Raw genomic sequence first — 16,055 nt, forward strand, 5'->3', positions numbered from 1 at the left:
TAGCTGAGGTCAGATTTCATCCTTTTTGGATTTGTTAATTTTTGTACAGCACCCAAAGAAAATACAAAGTGCTACACAAATGTGAAAATGATCATTTTCTTACGTTATCAATGCCAGCTTTGGACATACAGGCCAGATGTGTGCTGTATTTAAAAAACCCAGTCTTCTCCATAAATAAGGAGATGAGACCATCTTTCCTTTTAAATTAGAGGTTGAACAATGTGGGCCTCTTACCCTTACATTTCCTTAAGATTAGCCACAGCAAAGGAAGGTGATCTAGTTACATCCAAAGGAAACTGAATTTGGATCCACTGGTGTCATTCAAGTAGTCCTTACTCATGAAAGCAGCCTCATTGACTTTAATGGGGATACTTGCATAAGTTGAATGTGTAGGCTCCCCCAGCACCTTTGTTTGAGTAATGTTCACATTGGAGCTTGAAGATACCTTTAATATCTGTCTGACATATAGACATCTGAAGCCACCTTTTATCCCTTAATTTTATTCATAATTAGTTTCTGATGGCTCTCAACTGTTTTCCATATAATTTATTGTTATTAAAATAATACCTAGAGGCCCCCATCAGGAATTAAGACCCCAGCATGCTAAGAACTGTACACACATACAGTGAAAAGCCAGTCCCTGCTCCAAAGATCTTGCAGCTTTTAAAATAACCTTTTCTATGATTTCAAACATTAGAATGAATACTTCACAGTCCCAAATTTTACCAAGAAAGAGAGACATTTTGCCACCCTTACTCACGTTGAGTAGTGTCTACAGCTGGTAAGAAAATGTTTTCTTTTTTTCCATAACAACCAGTGAGTTCTTAGCCTTCAGCAGAGACCAGGCATTAATAATCTAAAGAATCCAATATTTACAGTAGCTCTATTAAGTTCACCAGTGTTTTCAGAGTAAGGTACTACTTAATGTGAGCAAGGGTGGCAGAATCTGGCCCTCACTAGATAGAGGGCCAGATTTGACGTGGTCTGACTTACACAAGAAAATGTCAACTTACTTTTTATCCAGCCTCAGTTAAATCAGGTTGTTACAGACCAATGTGATAGAAAACAATAAGCAGATACATTTTTACCATTTGGGGGTGGGATGGCAAACTCTTTTTTTCCCTCCAACTTCTGTCTACTGTGATCCACAGCACTATAAGGCATGAAGGTTGGCATTTTAAAACTATTTGGGTGATCAAATCCCTATGGGAAAATTAATGGGAATTGAGCATTCAGATCTTGTAGGTCGCTTTGAAAAATCTCAGAAAGATTACATTTTTATTTAATACCCTCTTCACTGGACTTCAGGTCTAGCTACCTAGGATTAAGCTGTTTGCCCATTTATCCCCTCCTCTTAGCAGTTGTGGGGAAGGGCAGGGAATAGAGAGTAAATGGGCAGAGCCTTGGCTCCACACCCCCTACTTGATGGCTCTCTTCAACTTCCCATGCCTTTCTCCACTCAGGTCTGTAGAGCTATTTCTCTTCTCTTGTTCTCCATTAGTTAGGATACATGGAGCCCTCCTGAATTTCCAGAGTGGTGGCTTGAAGGCTCTGCCCTTTCTGGATCCTTTATAAATGACTGGGATGCCTTTCTCTTCTCTAGGATCTTTCAGGGTAGCTGATTGGTCCACTTTCAAATTACCTATGCTAATGTCATCTGGATGGTACATGGCTTGGCTGCTCCCCAGATGTAGAACAGCAGGCTCCCAGAATGCGCCACTGGCCTGTGGTAGGGTGCTAGCCTTTTGAAGATTTTTCCTGACCTTGTTGTTAACCTTTTCTTTTCTTCTTATCTAACTTGCTCCCTTTACACTCATCCTTAAGACAGGAACGTCAAGAAGTGTGAGTGTCCCTTTAACAGCAGGGTATGATGGGGCCCTAATCAACATATAAGAGAGAGTATTACTAGAAGGCACTCACTCAGGTGAAAGTCCTGTTGGAGAAAGGTACTCAATGAACCTAGGGCTTAGTTAGGGGAAACAAGTTCTTCTGGTGTATGGTTTGTGGCTAATTTTTTCTTTATTACATTTGTTTTATTTGACTGTTAATACCCTGGGATATTTATAATTTTTTAAACACCTTGCACCTGTGTATTTTATGCTGAGTTCCAGGACCCTGTTCATTCCATGTAACATGAATCCCGCTGCTTCTGGCCCTTTAAAATTTAAAGCATTCTGGGAGTAGGACACTAGATTATTCCAAAATCCATGATTATTAGAACATGAATATTATTCTCCAGTTGTGACCTAACTCTGGCCCTTGAGGTGCAATTCAGAGATCAACAGCACCAGCTAGTTTCTACAAAAAGGCTAGCTTGGATGGTATGTATATGTTAGAGAAGTGGGAGGACAGAAGAGGTAAAGAGAAGACTCCATGGACAAGGGAGGTGATGCCATTCTCTTTAGAGCTTTGCATTTTATAGCAAAATGACCGCTTCACCTTTTGTCCGCCTATCTTAAGGACACTTGTTTTTTGTTTTCTCCAGATCTAAACTCCATGAGGAACATAAAATTATAGTTGTAAATGTTCCTAATATTTCATGTTGCAAGCAAGCTCCCAGGAGCTTTGCTCATTTCTTTCTTGGTTTATAAATGATATTGTGTGTAAGCAGTGTCAGGATGAGCTCCACCCTGACATCTGGTGGTGAGGTGTGGCAAGTTGTGGAAAAGAACTTCAGGGGCCGATCTCATTTGCATAGGCACACCCACCCCGCCTAGAATGAGGCCATAGCTGCCCAAATGGTCACTTTGGCTGCTGTGGGATCCCCAGTGTCTCTGTTATTGGGGCAGGAAGAATAAATTGTTATTACCCTGATTATGGGAACTGTGCTTGGAACTGTACTTGGCCTTTTATTATGATGGAGGGACTCACCATCAACTAAGTAGCACTCGCTAGGCAAGGGTCATGGGTTCCAAAACTCTGTGAATTGAGAGAGGTTGGGGATAAGTATTAATACTTGGTGGTATGGGCCACTTGGTGAGGGCCTTATATGCTAATTGTACTTCCTCCTCTCTCCACTGTGGAATATCAGAGCTAATTTTGATTTCATTAGGAGTCTAGTTACAGGCTGCTGAGCTCACTTTGGGCTAATGATGCACCAGCACTGAGGCTCCTCTACTACAAGCTGAATTCACCGAAGAGCTGAAATCACTGAGTGTTGTGTTAAGTAGTGGGGGAGCCTGAAGATATATTGTGGAGAAGTTTGCGGGACGGCTGGAGTGCCTTGTGGACAGGCTGGTGGAGCAGTTCATGGGACGGCGGGAGCTGCTGGTGGGACACGGAGCGAAGCAGTTCGTGGGGTGGCTGGTGGAGTGGAGTGGAGTGGAGCGGAGCGAAGGCCTATGGAGCTGTGGGGTGGTCAACTTCAGATCATGTAAGGTGCCTTTTACCCCCGCCCCCAGCTCCACCCAGGTTGGGAGGCAAAGCTCTGCAGATAAACTTTTGAACTCTGGGGCTGCCCTGACCAGGGACAGAGACTTTTGGGTCATTGGACTTTTGGAACTTTGGGTGATTTGGGGTTGCTGGACTCAAGAACCAAAGGGAAAGGGCATGCCCCAATTTGCTTGGGGTGGGTTTTTTTTGCTCATGGGTTGTGTTATGAATCCTGTTGGTGGTGTTTCCCCAACATAATGCAACATTTTTTCTCTCTGTTATTAAAAGGCTGTTTGCTACACTCAGACTAGGTGCTTGCGAGAGGGGAAGTATTGCCTCTGGGAGGCGCCCAGCGGGGGTGGTATATATTTGTCCCAGGTCACTGGGTGGGGGCTCGAGCCGGTTTGCATTGTGTTATTGGAATGGATCCCCTAGATATTGAACCCGGCCCTTGTTGCTGCCAACTCTGACGGGCAGAAGGGTTACATTTGTTTAGTCCATTCAGGGAGATTTGAGGCAAATTAGAAGTAGGAGCTAATTGGTTTTGGATGAAGGGCAGGCTGGTTTATATTTAGGGAGTTATAATATGTAACTGTCCATTTTGAATAATATTTTGTGTGCAGTTTCAGGCCAGAGGTTCCAACAGTGGCCAAGTACCAGGTACATTCATCCAAGGATCTCAAAGTACTTTGCAAAGGCGGGTAAGTATTATTCACATTTAACAGATAAGGATACTGACAGGTTTGAATAACCACATCTCACTGCCCCCTCAGAGAAGTATAAAGCTAACTTCTTCATTTCAGCTTTTCCAGAGCCACAACAAGGAGGAGGAGGACATGACAGAGTAGGATGTGTGTGCAGCGGTCAGATACCAAATGCCTCTGGGGAAGTAGGGAGGAATTGGTCTGTTTTGGCTGTGTAATTATTGGGGCTACCCCATACCCTAGCCCCCTAGGATGCCAGTGGCATGCCAGGTGTACCACCACTCAGAGGCAAGCACTAGTGGTACTTCATCAGCTGGGTCTTGCAAGCACCAGCCCTGGGTCCTAGTAACCACTCAGACACATGGCTAAGGGATAGGTTATTTTACCAGGGCTAGCAGGAAATGGAAAGTTTGCAAATACCCTAAGTACAGTGGCTTAAACAGGTACAGTTCAAGTGAGAAATAGCAGTGAATGTTTGGGTCTCTGGGCAGTCTAATCAAAAGTCAGGGCTCTTCAGGCCCAGTGCCTGGAATGTCCTCTCCAGTTCAGTTTCTATTCAAGCAAAAAGCTTGTAGGTTTCCAAGCCAGGCTCAGTTAGTATCTCTCATTGGGGCTCCTCTGCACTGGCTCCCTGTCCAGTCACTAATGCTCTCACACAGAGCTGTAATATCTGGCAGTCACAGCCTGTTCCATAAGGGCTCTGCATCCATTTCTGACTCCAGGTTCTCTCCAGCTCCCTACTTGCCATGCAGCCACTGCCTCAGCTTCCCTGCAGCTTCTCTTTTGCCATATGGCCACTGCCTTCTGACAGAACTCATCCACTTCCTGCTTCGGCACCTTTTCCCTTACCTGGCCAGGGGAAAGGGACCTGCAGTGAGAAGGGAACTGATAGGAGTCATAGAATGATGACTTTGCAGATCCATTATAGCTGTAATCCTTTTTTATAAGGCACTTGCACACTTTGGTAATGGGCTCAGTATAATCTAGCAATTGCCATACTGGATCAAACCATCCTATCCAGTAGCCTGTCTCCAACAGTGGCCAGCTCCAGATCTTTCAGATGAAATCCTGCAGTGTGGCAGTTATGAGATAACCTGACCACAGGGAAAGTTTCCTCCTAATGCTCATTAGCTAGATGTTGCTTTCTGCCCTGAAATATCAGGTTTTTTGTTTCTGATCTTTATTCTTACTCGTTCTTTGCTGTTGTTACTCTGTATGATCTCATTATCCATATAAAAGTCCAACCTTTTTTTGAATCCCACTAAGCTCTTGGCCTCAGTGATATCTAGTGGCAATGAGTTCCACAAACTCATTGTGCATCATATGAAGATGGAATAAATGGCCTAGATAAGTTTAGTAACTGGCCCTTGGTTGCACAGTTAGCAATAGGGTGGGGAATGGAACTCCAAGCCAGAACTTTCAAAATTGGATGCTAGTTAAATTTAGGGTGTCTCAGTTTTTGGTTGCCGAGGGAGACCCTAGGCCTGATTTTCAGAGATGTTGAGTACCCACAGTTCCCACTGACTTCATGGCCTCTAGCCTTTGGTTTAGCCAAACTGTGCCTGGCACAGGATCTCAGGTTGGGGGATGGAGAAAGCAAAGGTCACTGAATGCTATCTTTGTGCTAGTCTCTAAGGTGCCACAAGTACTCCTTTTCTTTGTGCTTTATGAATGCTATCTTTGTGCTTCATGTTGCCAGGTGCTAGTCAACATGAATGAGACTATTAAAATCTGGCCCTTAGTGATTTATATGTTGGCATAACAGTTGTGATTTTTGGATAGCGTAGTGATGTACTGTTAGTATAGCAATTGTGATCTGTATGAAGGAATACATAATCTTTGGTTTAAACAGCAGGCTCCATATACATGAACAGGATTTACAACATATAATATTTCCCCCCCCTTTCTTGGGACAAGGGAGCAAGTTCAGGTAGCAGAGTATACTTGTCTGATCTGAATATCAACATTTTATAAGCAGTTTCCATTCTGCTGGATTCTGTCATCCAGGGAAACTGAAAGAGTTAAGAGGAAAGTGTCCCAAATTTTGTTCAGCCCTGCAGCAGAAAGTTCCAAAGATAAAAGCATTTCTCAGCATGAGCAGACTGTGAAATGTAGTTGAAAATGAACTCTTTAATGCCAAATATATTAAGAATTTATTTTCAACTACATTTCACAGTTTGTTCATGCTGAGAGGACCTATTATCTTTGGAATTTTCAGACTGCAGGGCTGAGTAAAATAGGTAGCTTTCCTTTTAAATAAAGCAGAAAGTACTGGAGTGAGATTATATCTGTCACAGATTATAATATTTATATTTATTCCTCACAAAACCAAAATCCCCCTAGGCATGTCTCGGATTCACATGAGGTCTCTGAGTTCTAGATTTTGCATCTGGGTATATGATTGCTTTAACCGAGAGACGTGCTATGTGCATTTAATACACTACAGCTGTGTTCTACTCGGTCTAATATACATAAAAGACAATCTGAAGCTATCAGCAAGAGAGATAGTTTAGGCAACATGATGAACTGAAAGGCTAATGGATCAACCCATGACATTTGGGTTCAAATATGGAATTATTTTTCTCCATCTGTGATGAATGTTTATCTCCCTCGCAAAAACACTGTTCCCTCTTGATTAGGAGTTAAGGAGCTTGAGCTAGCTTGATGGCTCTTTCAAAGGTCAACTGTAGCTTATGCTCACTACAATGGGTCAAGTTCCATCTTTTCTGGAGGGTAGCATTGCTTAAAGCACTGCAAACCCTGACCACTTTGGGCAGCTGTCACCACCCCAAATACCAAGGACACCGACAGCTTTGCACAGCTGAAATTCTTGACAAAAGAGCAATGAAACTACCATGCTTGCCTGCCCAAAACTCCTAGTGACTTCAGTGGGAGTTTTAAGTGTGCAAGGATTTAGGATTCACTCCCAAATGGTTCATTTACTAAACTCTTGGGAGATATCTCATGCAGATATGTGGTCAGAATTTATAATTTAGAATCAGGACTATTCTTCTTAGGCCAAACCTGAAACCCTTTCTCAGTTATATCGGCATAGCTACATTGGTCGGGGGCATGAAAACACCACAGCCCTAACCGACATAGCTATGTTGAAAAAACCCCCACTGTAGATGCAGCTATGTTGATGGGAGAATGCTTCTGATGACGTAGCTAACATTGTTGGATGGAAAAATACCTTCTCCTAGTGTAGTTTGCGCCTACACTATGGGGCTATGCCAGCACAGTGTAGACATACCCTCAGTTTTACTTAATTCTTTTTTAACATCCCCATATAGATTATCAACAGGATTTGAAGTGAGGACCTTCAGCATCACAGCAGAGGACTAAAAGGAAAACTCCATTAACAGGTAGCCTCTATGGAGATGGTACCTTCTAGTTGGCTAGCCACTAGGGGAGGATGCAGCACACAATTTGATAGCATGTTATACTTGCTCAAGGAAAATTCCTGAAAACACTTCAGTGGGAATTATGCCAGAATAAGAGCCAAGTAAAGAGTGAATAAGGACTTCAGGATTTGGCCCCTGGTGGATATATGCCCATAACTCCCCTTAATACCAATGAGCATTTTACGCTCACATGGTAGAATAGACACCTCTAATGTCTAACTACCAACAGAGCCCTTACAAACTTCATTCACAGTTACAGTCAGTGGAAATAGTTGACACCGGGCCCACCTCTTTATAATATTACAAAAAATTATAAACTTTTTCCTTGAAACCTTATTGTTGGACAAATTTGCATTCCAATATAAATGTAGGCCTACCAAATCACACAGAAAGCAGTCCGATAGGGATTTTTTTCCACTTCTGATGTTACACTGACCTCTAGAGGTGCCAGGTATTATGTCTTGCTAACCTTTCAGGGTTTGTTTTTTTTTTTTTTAGATTCAAATAGAATTATAATAGCCTGACTTACATCTATGAAAGTCATGAAAGGTTGAGTTTGGAATGGCTCCCCATCATTCGTGGAGCAGCATATATTACAGCAGATCGTGCAGTGTTAGAGCACTACTTCATTACCTCAGCACATTCAGTCTCTATATAAGATAATAGGCACCTTAGAAATACCCTCTGAGGATATGTCTATACTACCTGCTGGATCGGCTGGCAGCGATCGATCCAGCAGGGGTCGATTTATCGCATCTAGTCTAGATGAGATAAATTGACCCCCGAGTGCACTGCCGTCGACTCCTGTACTAACCTGAGCGAGAGGTGCAGGTGGAATCAACGTGGGAGCGTCAGCAGTCGACTCACCGCAGTGAAGACACCGTGGTGAGTAGATCTAAGTACGTCGACTTCAGCTACATTATTCACGAAGCTGAAGTTGCCTAACTTAGATCGATGCCTCCCTCTTTTCCCCCCCCCTTCCCCTCTCCCAGTGTAGACCAGGCCTGAGAGAGTGTGTTTTCTTGCTTTTGTGGGTTTATGCCAGACCTTTTGGCCCCGATTCTCCTATGTTGCTCCTTGCATGGTCATTTACCCAAGTGCAATGTGGGTGTAAAATGCTTCTGTTCTCATCTGGTAGTACTTTACACTAACTATGATCTTAATCTGTCGCTGCCTCAGCTCCCCATCTGTAACATACCACTACTTCACTTCACAGAGGTATTGTGGAGATAAATCAGTTCCTGTCTGTGGAGCACTCAGATGCTGTAATGATGAGTGCCACAGAAAAGCTAAGGAGGCACTTCTGAATTCTGTATTCAGAGCAAGATGTCAGTAAGGCCCGGGGGCCATACATTGAACAGGAATGAAAAAAAAAAATAGTTGCTCATTAAGAGCTTGTCTGAGAGGTGACCTGTGCCGGCCCGACAGTGTGGGGGACAGATCGCGGGCAGCCAGCTTCAGCAGTGTTACTGAGCACGCTCAATCCATGTGAGCATGCTCCGTACAAGCCAAGCAGTAAATCGGGGGGGGTGGGGAAAACACATGACTCCGCATGCCCCCCTCATGTTACCTCTGGCTTTTCTACACTACCACTTACTTTGGTATAACTTAGATCGCTCAGGGGCGTGAATAACCCACACCCCTGAGCAATGTAAGTTACTCCGACTTAAGTGCCGGTGTAGACACTGCTGTGTTGGCGGGAGAGCTTCTCCTGCCGACATAGCTACTGTCTCTCGTGGAAGTGGAGTAATTAAGTCGACAGGAGAGCTCTCTCATGTCGTTTTAGAGCATCTTCACCAGATGCACTACAGCCATGCAGTTGCATTGGTGCAGCTGCGCTGCTGTAGCACTTCTAGTGAAGACTAGCCCTGACTGAGCGCCATCCATTCTGTGCACTGAATGAGGTAGGGATCCTCTGGAAAAAATAGTACAGGATCATGTTATTGAAGACTGTATCATAATGTATTAGCATAAGGGAGCCAAATTAAGGTTTCACAGGCAACTATAATTCTGTGTTTCTTAATGTTTCAGTGCTTGACTTTGCAATCTTAATAGTGGTCTATTAATCTAGTTATTTGTGTGTAATATTTTTATGTACTTAGAAGACATATATTCAGGTTGATTCCCACATAAGGATGGTTTAAAAACCAAACAATTGGGAGACACAAAGCACAGTGCAAACCAAGAGATGAATGATTGTGCAACTCAGGTGACAAAGATGGAAACTAGTGACATTTTCTGCTTCCCTGTTGAAGAAATCAGGGATTGTGGAAGTGACTTCCTCACCCTATCTATTCGGAAAAGACTTTCCATCAAAGAATGAGGGAGTAGGAGCTTTCAGTGTGGCTACGAGTTTGGCAGGGAAGGCTTGGTGAAGAGGAATCAGTGGATTCATGGGTCCCCTAGGTTTAGGGAACTGTTGCAGGCTTGTTGGGGAACTGAGTGAGTCTGCTGAGCCTCTGCATCTCACAGCCAGACTGGGAAAGTCTTCCTTTCCCTCTTTGATACAGGAATTAAATTAGGCACCTCCCATTCTGAAGAGAAGTATCTTTTGTCCCCACAAAGTTCTCAGATGAAGCCCCAGAGAAGTGCAGGGGATGGATCCTAGGAAAGTCCAGCCTTGCAGGAGACATTGGGTAGAACAATTCCATTGAAATTCCAGCAACAAGTGAGAAATTAGCACTGGTTGAAAACATAAACAACAATAACATTCTTATTGGATTAAGTCACTGTAAAGTCTATTGACTTCTCTCACTATCCATGTTCTCCCAACACACATAAGACTGGTGGGTAAGGGCTGAGTTCAGTGGGGATAACCCCCCAGTCACTTTCCCCAGGTGGTTAACAGGTGGAGGCTTCTTACTGGGACTAGTTGCTGTGCGGAATCTAGAAAGCCAGGTTCACCCTTTGGTGACTGTCCAATTTGTACCAGCAGATTTACTGTAAGGGGGGAAGAGGATAGACAGCAGTGCCTGGTGACTCACACCAAGCAGCAGGGGAGTGGCCATACTGTGTACCACAAAGGACCTAGTCGTCTGATGTCCAGATCACAGTGGGGAGACAAAAGTTAGCTCCTTGTTTCTAGGAGTGCCTTGGCTTAATGCTCTGAGTTGAGGAGGAGTGACAGGAGAGTCAGTCGCCAATGCCAAAGAAATTTCACTTTTGAGAGGGAAATCAATGTGCACTTTTATAAATGTTTCCACACTTAATCCTCTCCCTGGTGCTTTTTGCCCATCAGGTTTGTGGGGAACGAAATAGATCTTCCTGGTCTTGCAGACCATCCTGGCTGAATCAGGCTGAGATGGGAAATGCAGAGGCTCTTCAGACTGTCACACTTTGAGGATCCGAAGGATTGTCCTTTGGTTGCAGTTAGAAACCCCATTGCTGAGTTTTGTGCATGGAATCAATCACTGTGTGCAGTACTTCCAGCTAGAAGCCTTCAAATACCAGAAGACAAATGCTCCCAGAATCTTGACAATGTTTTAAAAATCAAGAGATTTAACATAATCTGCCACATTGTCGTTCATCTACCTTCCAGTTTTCCAGCAAATCAATCAGTAAACCACTGGCTCTTTCCTTTGGCATTTTTGGTTGGGGAAATGGTAAATTCCTGAGTGGGTACTACATAAGAACAGCCCTACTGGGTCAGACCAAAGGTCCATCTAGCCCAGTATCCTGTCTTCCGACTGGCCAGTGTCAGATGCCCCAGCAGAAATGAACAGAACAGGTAATCATCAAGTGATCCATCCCCTGTCGCTCATTCCCAGCTTTTGGCAAACAGAGGCTAGGGACACCATTCCTGCCCATCCTGGCTAATAGCCATTGATGGACCTATCCTCCATGAATTTATCTAGTTCTTTTTTGAACCCTCTTATGGTCTTGGCCTTCACAACATCCTCTGACAAGGAGTTCCACAGGTTGACTCTGCGTTGTGTGACGAAATACTTCCTTTTATTTGTTTTAAACCTGCTGCCTATTAATTTCATTTTGTGACCCCTGGTTCTTATGTTATGAGAAGTAGTAAACAACACTTCCTTATCTACTTTGTCTACACCAGTCATGATTTTATAAACTTCAATCATATCTCCCTTTAGCTGTCTCTTTTCCAAGCTGAAAAGTCCCAGTCTTATGAATCTCTTCTCATATGGAAGCCATTCCATACCCTTACACTGTCTGAGTTCACAGGGGACTGGGCATGAAAAGTTTAAAAGTGACAAGGAGGGCAATTTGAAATCCATGCTGGCCTCCTGGTCCCCTGGCTTAATCTGGCCAAGTGGATCACAAAGGGAGAAGAAGGAAACAGTCTACATCCGCCTGTAGACAATTACATCTCCCAGGCGCCACATGGTGTGTGGATGCCAGGACTGGTGGATGGTGTGTAAAGCGCAACTTCTCTAGATGTCCAGAGACCACTACATCTCCTGGGTGCTGTAGGGTGTATGGAGGCCAGGATTTGTGTACCCTGTCCCATGAAATTTGGGGACTTCAACTAATGCCAAAGTCTCCACATGGGGCAGTTGGAAGTTCCATGCCAACCTCCTAGTCTGGCCCAGCAGTTGGGAAAAAAATTGTATTCACTTGTACACTGCAAATTTCCTATAGAAATGATTGAAATATGGAACCCTATGATGCCATTTTTACATTGTCACTTTTGAGAGTGTAGCCACAGTTTTAAAAAGTGTTGTCCAGGGTGTGGCCACTAGACTTGGACACAGGAGACCTGGATTCTATCCCTTGATCTCCCTCTGACCTGTTGGATGACATCTGGCAACTCACTGCACCGTGAAGTTTAATGTGAAGTACTATTATTTTATTTTCAATTAAATCCAGAGTTTTCTTGCCATTCCTGTCTTTTCCTAGAATAATGAATTTCCACTTGGCCAGGAACCTAATCAATAGCCACAGCCTCATAGCAATGTTTGCATTGGGGTATTATAGCCCTGCCCATGTTAAAAATATCTTTCTTCCAGCTTGAAAAAATTATTCTCCTAAATAAATGTTGATTTTTGGAATATACAGTCCCAGGCCTGACAATTTTGCCTATTTTTCAGGGAGTGTCTGTCTTTTGCAGGAATTCAGTGCTCTTCACCCCACAAGGCAGGAAATTTCTTGCAGGGTAAGGCAGGATTTTAGGACTGTATCTGTATGAAACTATTTTGATTTGTATCAACGCTAAAGAATAATAGTTTTGGTTTTGGGGAGCTTCCCACTCTATCGACACTTCCCTCCTAGGACTGCTGATCTGAAAGGCGTAATCAACCACAGGTTGTGCTCCTTGGAAATATTTCCTATCAGGGGATCTGTGAAGTGAAGTAAGAAGAAAAGTAACCACAAGGTACAGTAAGATCTCACTGATTCACTCTGATGACCAGAAGGTTCATTGTGCATCACTGAATTTTTGCAGCTTAGTAAGTAAAGACTCAGTCTGACACCCATTGAAATCAAGTATGATAATAGTTCATAAATGATAAATGTTTTGTAGTACAGGCCTGCTCCATCTCCAGCTGAAGACAATAGGAGATTTGCTATTAAATTCAAAGGGTAGTAAGATTGAGCCTATATTTTGCTACACTCATACAATAATGTGAGACCTCTCTGCATCAGTATTAAATATCATTGCTGTACTATTAAATCTTTACTTAAAAGTGTGGCTAAGGAGTCATTTTTGTTTGTGAATGCTGAGTTTCTATTGTCCTGCAGCTAACACTTATTTTTGTATTTTTTTTTTATATAGACTGGCTCTTCTTATAAATATTTTTACTATTCAAGCAGTTCTACCTGAGAAGAACTAGAAACGCTTCTGTGTCTGTTATATGTGAATTTGAAATATAAAATACAAGAACGTAATGGCCTTGTTAAAGAAATACATTTAAAATTTCACAGGCCAGATTTCACAGCACCTGATGCTTAAACACTAAGGCTAGGTTTTTCAAAAGATCCTAAGTGACTAAGGTCAATAGGACTTGAGCTTCTAAGACATGTTTAGGCGTTTGAAAATGTCACCCTAAGTCTAGTAATAATTATGTTTGAAATGTATAGCAGGGCTATTCAGCCAAGCTTTGATTCCAGGAAATACAGTTAAATCAAAATCCAGAAGAGGGAGCCCTCTATCAAAATAAGATACTAAACTGAATTATTACCAAAATTCACAGAAGTTTCCACTTTCTTTTCCATCCACTTGTAAACCCCTCTGGATTATTTAGCCTATCTGACTATACTTAAAAGACTAGCAGCTCACAATTTCTATCTTTAAACAATATTATTCAATATCTGAGAAGCACGCTTGTGATTTTTATCTGTGGCTGGGCATATCAGATGTGGAACCTGGTCCACATAAAAGAAGTTGTTTCCGTTATCCCCAAAAGCGAAACAGTTGTGTGACCTGTATTCAGATTAGTTAGGGAGGAGGTTTCCATTTTGAAAGCAGCATGGAAACCTTGGGCCCAATCCTGCTCCCATTGAAGTCAGTGGAACATTGCCATTGTTTTCAGTAGGAGAAGAAACAGGCCCTTTGTTATAACAGATGATGTTTATGCAGGAATCTCCTTACACCCACTTAAAGTGTTTCAGCTCCCACAATTTGTGTCAGAATGAAAAGGTTATTTTGCCGCAGGTATGTGAGGTGTTATTTTTTATGTGTACAGCACTCTCTGTTTAACCATTTCAGTACCACCACCCCCATACATTCATCCTGAGGAGCCTACTGTCTGAATGAAGCCGCACTGATTTACTCTCGATCTGGATTTCAGTTGGAATCCATTTGCATGACTCGAGTTTACTTTAAAGATGATGTTCAGCAGGAAAAAAGTAGGTTTGTGTGGTTGTTTTTCTTCTTTATACCAGTTATTTATTTCATTTATTTATTTTTTTTTAAACTAATAAATAGCAGGAATGTCAAGTCAAGCGTGGTCTTCCCTTGTTTTGCAGGAAAACTCAATGGACGTCTCAGATGTGGATTTTCAGCTTCCTTTGCCCTTAATCCTACCATTTTTCTCTGTAGTCCGTAAAGTCTTCAAGTAAAAAAAAAAATAGACAAACCAAAAACAGGGTAAACAAGACCTGAATTTTTAATGCAAAACAAATCTAACAACCATACAACAGGCTGGAAGATATCCCTTTCAGGAAGTGCTTAATTTGTAATGAAAGAGATGCTGGGGCTCAAGCAATTAGGTGCTTTCGTAACTGATGCGGCAAGCCAGAGATACCGGAGCTCTGAACTGCCAAGCCGAGAGGTGCTGGGGCTCAGTCCTGGCACAAATTAAGCGTGCATTCAGGCTTCTTTTATAAATGTCTAGATAGAAATGAAGGCCGCTCCAGGATTCACAAGGGAGTATAAGCTTCCCAGAATCAGCCACTTAAAGACATGATTTTGCCCCTGAGGTAAATCCATCTTGCCTGCCTCTCTGGGCTTGTCTTCACTGCTAAAAATTGTCATTTTTTTTACCTCAGGATAAACAACCTGCACCCCCTCCAGGGGATGACCTTAGCGAGTTTACCTCACAATAAAACTGAAATGCCTGGTCTTCATTGTGTTTTTACCTCAGGATAGCTCGTGTGTGTTAGTTACCCTGAGGTAAACATGCATGGTATTTTTGCATGAACACAAAGCCTCTGTGCTGACCGGAGCACTAAGTGCAGCAGAAGCAGGACACTTACACTGTGCTCTAGAGGGCAAAATCCCAGCACCCAAGAATAGGGATTTTGTACTGCCATAGAGCTGGGCAGGGGCAAAGGAATGGCTAGTGGATCCAGGACTATGCAGATCCACTTGCCAAGCCCCCGACTGCTGGAATTAATGTCCCTGGGTCAACTCTGCTACTGTTCTTTAGCTTGTGGTGGAAGGGAGGTTTCCATTCCCCATATGCCCCTCCTCCTCCTCCTTCTCCCCCACCCCGCAGTTCATACCACTCAGCCTACTTACCAGGGCTGTGTCCTGAGACTATGATTTGTCCCTTGATGTCTATTTGAATTAATGCAGATCCATATTGAATAAGCATTGTAGGCATGACTTTACAGGGGAAATGTATTGATACGGTACATAGTATATGGAAAAATCTAAATACAAAAGAAGGAATGAGTCAAAAAGTTTTAAATTGGACCCTAGCAAGTTAAGTTTGCAATATACTTTCCATCAACTTATTCAGTATCCTGTACTTTACTCTGCTGTAAAGTGGTTAATACTAGTTTCCAATATTCTAACCTTATATAGTAAGTGCTTATACATGTAGCAAAGAGAATGAGAGGAGCCGCTAAAATAAACATATCTACAGTATTGTATATATGAAGATTTCATTGTGCTTTTAAATGTGTGTGTTTCTGATTGCTGTGCTATGTTCGATAAGCATTTTACTGGGGAAAAAAACCCTAATGGTATATTTGGAAGGATGCAGAAGTTGTTGCTAATTGGATCAATAAAGGCTGGCCTTCCAAATTGAGCTATGAAAGGGAAGGAACTGGTGGATAAGTTACCTCCCATCTTGTCCGACTGCCAGAATGTGAGATTAGGCAGGCAAATTCTCTTCCTCAGGTCCAAGCCTTGAAGGGTGAGATCACCCTAGCAAATTAACCCTTGCTG

General features: G+C 42.8%; 1 long non-coding RNA gene across 1 annotated transcript; it reads left to right on the forward strand.

The window, feature by feature from the left end:
* Window positions 1–3,886: 3,886 nt before the first annotated feature.
* LOC141981607 (uncharacterized) lies at window positions 3,887–15,715 on the forward strand. The gene is made up of 4 exons (XR_012637854.1): window positions 3,887–4,073; window positions 12,713–12,815; window positions 14,148–14,287; window positions 14,408–15,715. It is a non-coding gene; the product is annotated as an uncharacterized LOC141981607 (long non-coding RNA).
* The last annotated feature ends 340 nt before the right edge of the window (window positions 15,716–16,055 follow it).

The sequence above is a fragment of the Natator depressus genome, chromosome 2 (genome assembly GCF_965152275.1).
Source record: "Natator depressus isolate rNatDep1 chromosome 2, rNatDep2.hap1, whole genome shotgun sequence".
Taxonomy (NCBI): Eukaryota; Metazoa; Chordata; order Testudines; family Cheloniidae; genus Natator; species Natator depressus.